Source organism: Sciurus carolinensis (genome assembly GCF_902686445.1).
Source record: "Sciurus carolinensis chromosome 14 unlocalized genomic scaffold, mSciCar1.2 scaffold_124_arrow_ctg1, whole genome shotgun sequence".
Lineage (NCBI taxonomy): Eukaryota > Metazoa > Chordata > Mammalia > Rodentia > Sciuridae > Sciurus > Sciurus carolinensis.
Window position 1 is genome coordinate 1,090,736 of NW_025920109.1, and position 11,732 is coordinate 1,102,467.

Consider the following 11,732-nt stretch of genomic DNA (forward strand, 5'->3'; position numbering starts at 1 on the left):
CCAGCAGAGCCACCCTCTGTGGTTGGCAAAAGGCCACCATTCATACCATCCCCACTCTTAAGGTGAGGACACTGAGGTCCCAGCAGAACAGATAAGAGTCACCAGCAGTGGAAACAGCTGATTAGAACTGTAGCCCTGGGCTACTCTGTTTTTATCTAATCATTGCTCATCAGTCCCACAACTGAACTTTCTGGAAGGGATTTTTTTTAGTAGGCACACAGTCTCAGAGGATGCTGAATTGCCTGCACTATGGTCTAATGATCCTGCCTTTGCCTGGAGAATGTTGTCATCCAGCTTGGTCCACATAGTCTGCCATCCATAGCTATACCCCTGGGCCCTCATTTGAGTACTCCATTATTGCAGGAGTGCCCTTTGCTCTTTCTGTCCTCAGTGTGATTGTGAGCTTAACCTTCTCTGTTTCTCCTAAAGAGAATGATTGCTGTATAATAAAGTAGATGAACTGTCTCTTCCCTCTATGTTCTCAAGCAGGGATTGACAGGAGGTAGGCTGCTGCCTTCCTCAGTGGGAAATTCAGGTGATCACCACTGTTCTCAGCAATCATGTGACTCCTGGATGACAGCAATGAAGATGGTGTGAACTCCCCTCCCATGCTGGCCCTGCTTGGTGCAGGTATGGAGGCAGCAGACCCTGCTGTAAGTCAGACTCCATGATCATGTGCAATTAGGGGGAGTGGGTGCCAGGCTGCTAAGATGACCCCCATTTTTGCTAAAGTGAATGTATCTCTGTCAGTGAGCTGGTCCAGGGAGGAGGCTGGGTCTGCAGTTATCTTTCTGACTTCATGGTGGTTTAAGCTTCTATTTTCATTATCATAATTTGTCAAAACACTTAAAAATATATGTTTTTTTCACCTAATTCAATTGCAGTTCTACAACAGGACATCTACATCTGAATGAAGCTCAGGTGGGATTAACCACAATTCTGATGCCTTTGTAGATGTTGCTGGGATTCCTGGATTAAACCCTGGGCATTGCTTTCCCAATGTAGGGGCTGAGTGCCACATCTATTTCCTACCACTCCAACACTTGACATGGTTCTGTTGGAGTAGAGGATCTGACACTTGACACAATTTTGTTGAAAGATCTTCCTCCCTCTTAGGGACCATAGGTGTTATATGTCTCCATGTATAGTTGCTTTTAATACTAATAATCAATACATCCTGAGATTCAGATTATAGAGAATACTGGGGAGATTTCATGGTGCTGGGACACAAAATAACATACAATAAAGTTTAATATTAATACTTAGATGAAATCATAAATAAGCAATTATGATTTGCTCAAATTTGTAAGGAGCCTGTAATTTCTTTTAGTATACAAATGATCTAAAAGTTTTATATATGTATATGAGAATGTATTCCTCTGAGCTTTGATGTGGTGTTTGGTCTTCCTTGCTTTCTTAGGGTTTATGATTAAGTTTAAGAATATTTTCCCAATTAATAAAAAATAAATAGGTTAAACATAAGTACAATTTGTATTCTTCCTATGCCTAGTTCTTTAAAGATCAAAATAGTTTTAGTCTGCCATTGAGTACATAAAATAGAATAAATATTAACTCTAAGCTGATTCCTCTATTTTGTGCTAGTAATAACAAAAAAATTTCCACTGTTAAAAGCTAACATTAGAGTTCTTGGAAAGGGTAACTTTTATAGAAACTTAATGACAAATTCTTTCAGGGAAATTAAAACTAAATGGAGCATGGTGCAATCTACCTTGCTGGGAACTGGGTTTTGTTTTTTGTTTTTTATTTAAGCTATCATACAGTAAGAACATGTTTCTTGAATAAGATAATTAATTATACTCTTAAAGATTTTTTACTTAACATTTCATTGTATTAACCATGAAGTGATGCAATCAATACCAAAGAAAAAACATACAAAAAGATTCTGTGAACAATAAAGATTCAGATTCAGACTCAGAACACTTGGTGTCTCTCTATGCTGTTTCTCCAATGTGCCAATGCCTCCCATCCACCTAGGACACCCGAACACTGCTAGGAATGGACCCTGGCAGCTGAGAAGTTGGATCATGGTCCCTAGGGTTACTGCAGAGCATTTTCACCTGAAAGCCAAGATCTGGCCAAACTGAATGACCCCCAAGCTTCAGCACTGCTTTCCAGAGTCATGGGACCCCGAGGCTGCAGCAGCAGTCCTACATCCATGTATCTCCTTCCAGGCAGGTCTGTGGAGTCCAGGGCTTGACTGTGACATCCTGAGTCCAGTGACCCAAACCAATCCTCCCCAGGAAGCACTGGAGCAAAAGGCTCTCAGTTACATTTCAGCCTCCCACTGGAGACACAGAAATGCAACAAGGAGTTATGTGGTCACTGTCATGTAGGAGCCACACACAAATACACACACACACACTTGTGTTCAGACACATCTTGCCATTGCTTGTGTGGTAGATCATTCACTCATATTCTGTTTTTCCTTCCTTCCTTCCTTCTTTCTTCACTTCCTTCCTTCCTTTCTTCTTTCTTTTTGGTATCAGGGACAGAACCCAGAGACACTTTACCCCTAGGCCATGTCCCCAACCCTTTTTTTTTTTTTTTTTTGAAACAGAGTCCAAATAAGTTGCTTAGGGACTGGTTAAATTGCTGAAACTGGCCTGGAACCTGGAATCCTCTTGCCTCAACCACCCAAGTCATGTGACATCCATATATTTTCTATGAGCATTTCCAGAGGTCCTCTCAGACATTGAGTTTCTGCCACAGGAAAGGGAGATGAACAGGACAAGCCTGAGTACCAGATGCTCCTCATCTCTTGAGCACATCTGGGGAGATGCAAACTGAGTGTGGGGAACACCCCCAAACCTGGCTTGGCACAGAGTCCCATGCCTGCTCATCCCTCCCTGCTGGACGCTGAGGATCATGATCCCTGCACACAGTAGGGCCAGCAGCACAGAATTCTTTGGCACAGGCCTCCTCCTCCTCTCCCCCCTTCTTGAAAGCTCTGGGTTGCCCAGACTCCCTGCTGGACAGCCTTTCCTGCAGCTTGTTTTAATCACTTTTTGAGTTAAAAGTCAATATTTAATTAACTAAGTAATTACACTCAGTGTTGGAGCCTCCAATTCTGATCATAGGTATATCTCTTTCTCTGTTCAAATGGGTCATCTTTTGTCCTTGTGGTTTGAAGCTCAGTGGTTTGGTGTTTACCCATTTAAGACATCATGTGGGAGACGTGCTTTCCTTACTGGATCATGTCCCCCACTGATCCCAGTCATTTTCTTTGCTGTAAAACCCACTAATCTGGCACTAATCTGGCCACTGCTGTGTTACTAAATTCATGACATGACATAGCATGCCCCTCCTTTATTGCCATCCCCCAGTTCACTGTACTCGAGTGAGGTTCTCCTATACAGCATGTAATAGGCTGGTGGTTTATAATCAGCTCTGTCATTGTCTCTCTATTTCAAATGTTATATTTATATTATTGACATTTTGACTAAGTATTGCTATGTTAGGGTTTAGGGCAGCTGTTCTATTATTTATTTTCTATTTTTCCCCTCTAGGTTCTTGTGATTCCACTTTGACTTTCTGGAGCAGTACCTTGCATACTCTTCTCAGCACTGCCTGGGTGCCACCATGTGCATTCCCAGGCTGCCACATCATGCTGTCATCAGTGTTTCATCACTGAGATAAAGCACTGAGGCCTCCACTGAGGCCACTAGCCTGCCCACTCCTGAAATAGAGTTGTCTTAAACTTGCTTTGCACACATTGAGCATCATATACTATTTGTGCTTCGGCTGTCTCATATCACTTAAGAAACTCAATGGTGAGGAAGAGTTTATTCTATTTACACCCCTTTTGTTACCCATCTCAAAATTCTTTCATTTCTGTAATTTCAAGAACACCTGTTTCTTTCTGCCTCCATAGTTACTTTGGAAGTGAATTCCTGATGGATAACATATAATTTAATATGCTCTGCCAATCTCTGTGGTTTTTATTGGTGTATTTAGACCATTAACATTCAATGTAATTGATTACCAGGATTAAAGTTTATCATTTCATGGGGTATTTTGGGGGCTCTGTTTCTTCCGTTTGGTTGGTTTTTTGGTCTTCCTGTGAGTTCCTTGGAACTTCTCTAGAGTTATGCTTTGACACATCTGTGTGTTTTCCAGTGCATCTCCCTGTGCTGTTTCTCAGTTGCTGTTCTATATAATCCCATCTACTCATGTCTCACCCCACTGTTTTGAGTGAGTTGCAGAGCTCTAACCTCCAACTTTATCCAGGTTGCTGCCCTCCTGGGCCTGGGAAAGTCACCTAATCCTTGTGTGCCTCACAACCCTCTTGTATGTGACAGGGTCAGTAATGGCACTGGCCTCCTTGGGCCTTTGCAATGAATAAGGGATTTGCTGCCTAGTAAGTTCCTAAGATAGTGACTGACACACAACATGCCCTGGATAGTCAGCACTTGCCCATGCACAGGCAGAACATGGCAGGGTCACGCCCTGGGGGAGTCTGACTGCTCTGCTCCCTCTGTGGACAAGAAATCCAGGGTTTCCATCTCCAGCCAAAGTGCATATTCATGTGGAGGTGTCCTATACATTGAAGGATGCTTAATAGTAAACCTTGTCCCTCCCTCTAAGTGCCAGCCCCCTCCCCCACCCAAAACATTGAAAGATCTGATTCAAAATGTCAATAGCAACCAGGTTGAAAGACTCTGGCACAGGGATGGTGCAGATCTAAGAAAGTCCACAATGTTGTAAATGGCAGCTACCATGTGCTGTGTGCTATGCAAGGTGTTGGGGACCATGCTGTGACCAACACAAACTCTATCTCTAATTGTAGGAAGCCACTCCAGTATTGGTACCAGGTAATAAGTTGAGTGTACAGTAAGTGTAGAAGGAGACAAAACCCAGTGAGTGCCTGGGTGTTCCTACTGCTTAGGTAGTGCCCAGGACAGGCCTCAGAGCAGGTGACATTTATGCTTAGAATTTACAGAGAAGAATGACTCCATCATACAATGTCTGAGGAAAAATTCATAGTCAAAAAAGAGTCAGAGCAAAGGCCCTGGGGCAGAAGTGAGCCCAGCAATAGAAAGAACCCTGTGGTGGGGCTGGATAGGGGAAGCAGGAGAGGTGGGCCAGGGCCAGGTTACATGGTTTCAGGAGTTTGCACTTATTCTGTAAGCCATGAGAGGGGAGCAAGTGTTGGGTGGTGAGTTGGGGAATTGGAGTATGAAGTGCTCTCACAAGGTGAGACTTGTGTCTTGAATGTCCATGACCTGGAAGGAGGCCCCTTTGATTTGGGACTCCTTCAACTCTGCTGCTCTCATCCTATTCCAGTTCATGCTGAGTGGTCCCACTTTAGAAAGACCCCTCCAGCTGCCCTAGGGAGCATTCAGGATGGGGCAGTGTTGGGAGAAGGAGGGGAGACTGCCAGCTACATCACAGTACCTAAGAGAGAAGATGCAGGCAGCATCCAGGAAAACTTGCTGTGTGACCAAGCTGGGGTTCTGGGTGGAGGCTGAACTTTCCCAAGGGCAACAGAGACAGGTAGAATTCATCAAGGTCACAGCAAACATAAGGAAGCTCGGCTGCAAGGTCCTTGGTCTCCTCCCAATACCTCGCTTTTTGTTTAAAATAAATAAGACCAAAAGTATATTTTTGGACAAGATTTGCAGACTCAATTTCTCAAGAAGTAGAAAAATTACCACAGAAAGCAAAGCACAGAGTGAGATCAGAGCCCTGTGGGGTGGAGATGTCTGCCCCCCCAATATGGATCAGTTCTTCAGTGGAATGTGATAGTTTTTTCTCTAGACCCTCTAACCCTTTAATTCTTTTTTTTTGGGGGGATATCATCTTGCTTGTTTACAATTTAAATCTAACAAGAGTCTTGTTTGTGATGAAATTTGTTGACACAGGATGTGGCCACACCTCCCCACCTCCCCACTGGGAAGTAGAAAGAAGTGACAATCATCCATTAGGTTAGCAGTGGCCTGTGTCCACTGTCAAAGGGCAGTGGAGTTTGGATGTTTGTGTATATTGTTGCTGGCAGAAAATGTAAAGATCTCCTAGCTGGAACTCTGAAATTAGCTCTTATGGTTCAATCCCTAGTGAACCTGGAGCCTTTTTGAATGCATTATTAAAATTATGAACCAAAACTGAGCTGCCCAGAGTAGATGATTTGTATTAAAGCTCAGAGTAGAGGTTGTGTGCAGAGTCATGCATATGGATGTTCTCAGGCAGTTATCAAAAATAATTTGCAGCCAGGAAGCAATCAGTGCTAGGACTCGCAATGATGATTTGGTACCTAAGAGCAGGGCATCATTAGAATGGACTCAGGGGGCAACTGATGGGCATTGATACCCCTGCACACCATTCCTGGAGTCTCATTTCTCAGCAGAGAATTGCTGAGTGGCCTTGAGCTTGGAGAGGTCTGTGGGGTCCTTCTGATGTGGCCTCATGGAATATGGAGACTTCTGTGTTATCCTAAGGACACAGGTGAAGGCACTTCAAGAAGAGGAGGGATGTGACACTCTGATTCCAGCTGGAGGATAGATTATCAGGACTTGGAGCAGAAGCAGGGAGACCAGAGAGGTTCATTCACAGAGGAGGCCACTGCAACAGTCAGATGAGCACACAGCTGCAGAGGAGTAGGAAGGGGCTGGGGGTCCTTGGAGACCCAGGTGAGGAACAGGAAGAAGGGTGCTCCTGGTATTGCACCTGGACCAAGTTGGTGACTGAGCGCCAGCCTCTCTCTTGGGATCAATACATCTTGGGATCAATACATGTCTACTGTATGATCCAGGATTGAAATCAGCTGAATACAGAGCTTGATTTACAGCTTTATATTGACTCATGACAAACCAAAATAAAATGCTGGAATAATAAAAGGAACTGTGGGTGTGATGGGGACACAGAGGGCAAGGAAGACAATTTGAGGTGGAAATCTACCCACATGTTGTGTGTTTACATTTTCTGCACACACATGCATGTATGTTTCCACGTGTATATTGTGTGCACAAAATTTGAACACAGAGCCCAATCCTTGAACCCATGCTATTTAACCACTTTCTGGGTCAACATTGAGTTGTTCCTGTTTGAAAGTTTATTATTCACTGCTCTAAACCCTGCTGTAGGGACGTCTGGATGCATGCACCTTTGTGCTCTGCATGTCTAGATATGAATTTTGGGAAGTGAGAGAGGAGGTCTCAGGTTCATTGTGGCATCTGTCAGCTCCCACAGCAATCCCAACTCTCAGCAAGTAAATGACTGCCTGGCCTTGTATGGAGGCCAGACTCCTCCTCTCTGAAGGTTGAAGAGGCCTTTGAAGGCAGCCAGAGATTTCCAAAGTTGACAGATGAGGAGGAGGTTGGGCCTTTGAATCTCTGTGGTTCATCACAGGTCAAGTCAAGTATCCTTGTGCCCCCAAAACTGAGCACATGTCCCCAATCCCCATGACGGCTGCTCACAGAGGTGGGATCTGGAAAGTATTCATCATCTGCTATTTTCTTCTCCCCACAGCAGCTCTGACTGTCCTCTGAACTAGAGAGTTCTTGCCTGAGATGATTTTGGGCTTCCTTCCAGCCCTAGGGCACAGAATGGCCACCTTGATGGGAGGATGAACATGGGATAGAACAGAAAGAGAGCTCTCCTGGTTCCCAGCAATGAGGTGGGTGAAGGTGACAATGGCCACACTAGCAACTTCCCTTCTCTACAGGGAGAGGAACAGGGGACAGAGAGATCCTGTCTGTATTATGTACTTTGACCAAGAAACCTGTGATGGGTGGATTTTTGAAGAACACTCTCTGGATAGGTGCTACTGCTTAATTCAATCCAAACAAAACTCTGGTAAGCATCTTTGGGGCCAGAGTTTGGCCAGAGTCTAGGGACACCCAGGTGATGATTCATGGGTCTTGCCTGGAAGAGCAGCCAGTGCAGAGCAGAGTGGAGCAGAGGTCTCCAGCATCAGCCATGAACTTCCAGTCACACTGTGTTTGCTGTAACCCAGGGCCTTCTGACCTGGGAATTGCAATTTTATGCTAAGTAATTCTGGGTTGTGAATAGGAAAACAGTATCCACTGACATAAACAGAAGATCATTCCCAAAACAAAGATATGAAAACTGTTATTAGGCATCAGTGAGCTGCCTCCCTCCACAGTGGCCTTCTTTGTCAATGAACAGAAGAGGGGCAGCACCTGGGACTTTCCCCTCAACCTGGTCAGCAGGATGGAGACTTGAAGGTGAAAAGACTTTCTCAAGTGCAAGTCATGGGCTTTGAATGCTGAGGCAGGGGATGAGGGACCATGGCATTAGAGGCATGCCACTGTAATGGGCTGAGAGATCAGACTCCATGAGAATATTATAGGCCAGACTCTAAGGGAAATGACTAAACAGACTCCATTTTGCTCTGAGCTTATAGGAAATAAGCTTCTCCCATGGGAACACACTGCCTCTGTGCCCATAATCAGTTACTTGGTGTGACATGTTTAATAATGTACAGTGGCAACTCCTATGTAGTAAAGAATTGCTCTCTTTTGATTCCTATTGCTCCTAAACAATGTTCCATGTGAACAGTGGTTATGTGGATATTAGCAACCATTTCTTAGTTTGTACCTAGGTAATGGTAATTTTGACCCACTTCCCTCTCTGTTGATGATCTCATGATGTTGATGTGTAATTTTGAATCATAGCAACAGACACTTATTATTAATGTGATTGTTGGCATAAGAACCCCTACAACCCTGTGGTCAGGGCTGTTCTCCCAATATCCATTTTTTGGGGAATCATGTGAGGCAATAAGCTGGCCAGCTTAATAAAGACTCTCAAATTTGGACTTCTCAGTGGTGATGGGTCTGTTCTTAAGTTGCACCCCATAACACCACAAATAACCCAGAAGTCCTGCAAGTTTGTCCTTACTTCTGAGATCAAAGCAGTTGCTGACATGTTCTAGCAGGAAATAGCCTCTCCTTCCTGTCATCAAAGGCTGACCCTGGCTGCAGGAGAATGGGAGGATGGCTGGGACAAGAGAAGAAGCAGGAAGACCAGTTGGCCCTGCAGGGGTCTGGGCAGTGCTGGGGCTCAGAGCAGGGTGGGGTGCCACTGAGGTGGGAGGTGGCTGGAATCAGGTGGGAGGGGAGGTGGGAAGGTCAGGGGCTGCTATGTTTCAGGCAGAGTCATTGGGCATGTGGGGGTGCAGCAAGGAGATGGGAATTTCGATGCAGATAGGCCGAGGGGCATGGTAGACTTCAGAGGTCCAGCAGATGTGTTCCACCAGGCCGGGGCATGTTGACCAGCTCTAGGAATGCTGCTATGCTCTGCCTTGCTGAACAGAGACCCTGCAACCAAGTACAGTGTGCTATTGAGTTGCAATAAAATAGTCATGAAGGGACTATTGTGGGCTGAGATTTTAGAGAAGCACTAAGCTGTAATCTCTGAGTCCCATCAATAACGCTATACCCAGTCCCTCCTGAGGCCCCTCACCACCTCCCCTTTGTTGAGAGTGACCACAGCAGAGTTTTCATCCAGAAGATTGTACAACTATCACTGGTGGAAGGCAAAGGACAAAACAATTTACAGCATGATTTTTCATTCATTATCCTTTAATGAAGTTCAATGCTGCTGACTCCATGTCTGCTTAATTGATTTGTAGTTTAGCTACCATGTTTGAGCCTTGGATATTCATAACTAAAACCAAAACAGCAGACATTTGATTTGATCTTGTAACATCCAGGGATCAGGAGTGGTGTCCTTTTGCATCACTGAAGAAACATTTGTGAAGCAGCTCCTGGATTCCAGTGTGATTCTTCTGGATTGTTATGGGGACAATAGTGAGCATGTATCAACCAACAGATCCCCATGCTTGGACATGGTTTGATTGCTGTTGTTTGTCCCCCAGGCCTTTCTATACACTGGGAGGTTCACATATCTTACAGTGGTCCTTGCCCGGGCATTGCTGGGGGCAGGTGGATCTGAAACGGATCACATGTCATTATGGATGTTCCAGGGACACTTGAAGTTAGGGGAGGGTTTCCAAGTAAATTTCAGCCCCAAGGAGACACCAGTGGCTTCATATAGTGCAGAACAGAGGTGCTTTCCCTCTCTGGGCCTCAGTTCATGGCTCTTTGTCACTTGCTGGTCCAGGTCAAGGCTCACACCCCTGTGCCTGAAACCATAGTGCTAGAACTATGACTGCTTTCCTCCTATGCACACAACTGGACTCATGTGACCCTCATCTCTGTACCACCCCAGACTTCCCTACTTACAGGTCTATCCTCCAGTCTCTAGAGCTCATGTCTAGTCAGTGTCTATAGGGGTTGGGGTTGTGCAGGTGCACAGTGAATAAGTGAGTGGAGCTAAGATGATGGTGGACATGTGAGGACATGACCAGTTTCATGAATTTCCTTCCCCTTGAACTCCCCATGTGGAAAGGGGACAGGAGGTGCAGGTCTTCTGATGTTGCAAGCAGAGCCAGATGCAAAATCCTTCAATTAAAAATAAAAGTGGACTGCTCATTTTAAATGTTTCTTTTAATACTTTGTGGGAAGATTCCAAAACAAACTCAGCTATAACAGGATGTGGAAATCAGCCTGGGTTACACTACACTTGGTAGCTGAGTCATTTAATACTTTACAAGGCTAACCCAAACTGATTGCTTGCTGTATGCCTGGCATTGAACTGCATGCAGGTATCACACATGTCTCCCCAGTCCATCTTGAAGGATAACATGTGACACCTCAAAACACATTGCTCAGCCTTTTGTCTACATGGAGTTAAGAGCACTTGAAAAACAGCAGGTGTGACAGAGTCACCTGATCCAGCTGTTTCTCCAAGCCTGAGAGGATATCACCACATGAAGGATGCCTTCCTGGTAGCAGAGGATAAATGACCATCTTTGCACCAAAGACTGGGAGTTGAGACCAGGGCTCTTTAGTGCAGACCTAATTAGGATGATTCAGCTTTTTTAGGGTCCCCATAGATGTGTTTGCTCTTTCCTGATGTACCCACCCTGACCAGTTCTTTACTCAGGTATTTAATGGTGACTTTGAGTCATCACTACCTTATGAAGGCCCTTGTCCATGTAAAACTTGTTGATCTGTCTGTGTCAATTTAATTCTCAAAATTAGCAGCAAACAAACAAACAAACCCCTTAAGAGTGGAGACAAAATTTGGCCTCCCTAAAATTTTGCCTTCCTGACAACACTCAGAACATCCTCAGAAGAGACAACAATACTGACATTGTTATTGTCCCCACCTTCCAGGAAAGAGTTTCGGAAATGTTAGAGTCCCACAGACATAGCAGGGTAGGAGTGAATCCCAGGACTAACTCAAGAATTCATGCTGCCTTCCCCACCATCCTGAGTTTAATGACAGCACATTGTGGAATTTTTCTGGAAGTGTATATATAAAAGAAATCTTGGGCCTAAAGTGAACATCACCATACCTCTAGTAAGTGAGGACAAGTCAGTGACTCCCTGGAGACTGGAAATCAGCTAGCAGTGGGAGGCATGGGGCAGGGAGGGGATCTGACACATTCTTTGGACTCTGTCTTTTGCACACTGCAGGAGACCAAGAGGTGTGTGGCCTGACAGCTTGGGCTAGGGTGTGTTTGTCTTTTGACAGGAGACAGAGATGACAGAGATTCAGAGAGAGAGAAAAAGAGTTCATGACAGAGGCAGAGATGGAAACAGAGACAGAGATAAAGGTGGGTCAGAGTGAATAACAGCAATGGAGCATAGTGCCTCTTGGAAGGCAAGACACTTGCAGAGCAG

At 44.9% G+C, this 11,732-nt stretch overlaps 1 pseudogene; it reads left to right on the forward strand.

Annotated features, from left to right (window-relative positions):
* Positions 1-5,489, forward strand: part of LOC124973322 (suppression of tumorigenicity 18 protein-like) — a 110,291-nt pseudogene extending 104,802 nt beyond the window's left edge.
* The last annotated feature ends 6,243 nt before the right edge of the window (positions 5,490-11,732 follow it).